At 41.4% G+C, this 2399-nt stretch overlaps 1 non-coding gene across 1 annotated transcript; it reads left to right on the top strand.

The window, feature by feature from the left end:
- Positions 1–797: 797 nt before the first annotated feature.
- Trnat-ugu (transfer RNA threonine (anticodon UGU)) lies at positions 798–872 on the top strand. Its single transcript has one exon. It is a non-coding gene; the product is annotated as a tRNA-Thr (tRNA).
- Positions 873–2399: the final 1527 nt, after the last annotated feature.

Here is a 2399-nt window from a genome sequence, read left to right as displayed (position 1 = left end):
TCATGCCCGGTAGACGAAGTCTCTTTGCTGTTCTCCCCCACAGAGTCTAGCTGGTTCTGCTGGCCCCAGAATACCAGTAGCTCATCACAGAATAACAAATGCTACAATTTGCCTCCTCCTAACGAAACGGCTGTGGTTACCAGTCCTACACAGTTTTATCTTAGAGAGGGGCAGAAGATAAATTCCTATATATGACGGTAGTATCTGTTCCCGAAAGAACACATACCGTGGATGACCATGCAGATTTGCTAGAAATGAAATGATAATTAATTAGACACCCTAGCTGCAAACAGGCGTTAATATACTTCACTGGGGACATGTTGAAAATGTGTGCCCCGACCGGGACTCGAACCCGTGATCTCCTGCTTACATGGCAGACGCTCTATCCATCTGAGCCACCGAGGGCACAGAGGATAGTGCGTCTGCAGGGACTTATCCCTTGCCCAGATAGGGTGTCTAATTATTTATCATTTCATTTCTAGCAAAGCTGCATGGTCATCCACGGTATGTGTTCTTTCGGGAACAGATACTACCGTCATATATAGTTAAAATATGGCTTCCCGGCCATTGATCTTCTTGTGTGAACGCACACGCTATGCCCGAACTCTTACGGGACTTGGTAGATTAATCTGCCACGAGTAATGAGTATGATGGGCAAACATCTATTAGGCGCACTACGAATGTAGTGGTGTGGACATGTTGGGAATGTGGATCTCACGGGGAGCGTGCAAGGGATAAGTCTCTGCAGACGCACTATCCTCTGTGCCCTCGGTGGCTCAGATGGATAGAGCGTCTGTGCCCTCGGTGGCTCAGATGGATAGAGCGTCTGCCATGTAAGCAGGAGATCCCGGGTTCGAGTCCCGGTCGGGGCACACATTTTCAACATGTCCCCAGTGAAGTATATCAACGACTGTTTGCAGCTAGGGTGTCTAATTAATTATCATTTCATAAATATTCCTTCCTACTCTATTTCTGTTTTCACGTTTTCTCCAAAGTAAATGGTTGCAAATATGCTCTCATGACTTCTCACCCCCATTACCAAAAGAATTACAAAGAAGCAATCTTGAACTTCCTAACTAATTTCAAAAATCTACACCTGTGACCTCCTTGAGTTCCAAACCACTGTGTCCTACACAAGGTATGTCGTGGCTTTCTCCTGCTGCCTTTTCTAAAGTGAAATGTTCCATTACTTTCTGAAAGTTTATAATGTGCAGGGTACTTTCTCTTGGCTGCCGCCCTCTCGGTTAAAGCCTGGTGTTTTCGTCTTTGTCGAAAAAACAGCACTCTACCCCTAGCCCATACCTGCATGATTCCTGGCTTTCAGCAAAAACGTTATTACTGCCTTCCTGCCTCGCTTCGCTTCAGCATTCTTCCCCAATCTCATAGGTGACTGGCCAGGTCAAGTTTCAGAAAAACACGCCGAGGATCTATCACCATGCACTGTACAGGGAAAAATTACTACTGATATCGGCATTCATTGGTGTTAATAGTTTAAGTGGATTGTGTATCCTCATCTGAATAATGATTTACTAATAACGTTACAGAGTAGTCTTGGAAAACTGTCCCATAACGTAATGAACAAGTGTTAAAAGAATGTTAAAAACATATACATGAAAATAAAACAGAGAATGAGTATGCACTCCTGTATAGGTAATGTATCATATTGTTTTTTGAAATTCATAATTGTTCTTAGAAATGTAAAGCATTTCTCAGTGAACACAGGTTAATCAGTGGCATTAATTCATATTCAATGTTCTTGTGCAGATACACCTTAGAGCAATGATGTGATTTTCAATTTTTCGATGACGCTGACAAATTGTTTCTACCACATATATTGCATGGCTTTGGAAGCACCTCAGACGAATGCGTTTAGAAAGATTCTTGGTATGACTGACAGTTACATTCACTTTCAGCGCTCTGTGTTTGTGTGAAAGATACGAAGGAACTCACTTCAGTAAATATCACAAATAATTGTTTTAAAATAATTAACAACCATATTGCGACCAATGGTAGATGGAAGCTACACTTTGGAAAAATACAGATAATTTCAGTGGCTAGTTCCTCGTGGTAAATCTTAATTTTCCTGTGCCATTTAATGCAGCCGTTCTAAAATTTGATATTAAATGGGACACTGATCACTTAACTTATGGCTGTACATTTGTTTCGAAAAATTTCCTTCCCTATAACTGCCACCAGTACAGTTGTTTTACTTACCATACATACAAACGTCACATCTTTGGGGTGTAAGGGTGCTAACTATACAACAGACACTGTTATTTGATTTGCTGCAACTCATATAAAGATCAGGTTTTCATAAATAACTTATCACAAAGTAGGTATCTGAGACTTCCAGATCAACACCGTTCAGTAGATTAGTTGATTTATAGAGACAGAGACCT

This window comes from Schistocerca nitens, chromosome 7 (assembly GCF_023898315.1).
Source record: "Schistocerca nitens isolate TAMUIC-IGC-003100 chromosome 7, iqSchNite1.1, whole genome shotgun sequence".
In the NCBI taxonomy this organism is placed as follows: Eukaryota; Metazoa; Arthropoda; class Insecta; order Orthoptera; family Acrididae; genus Schistocerca; species Schistocerca nitens.
Note: the sequence above shows the minus strand (reverse complement) of the source record. Positions and strands in the feature narration are given on the sequence as shown.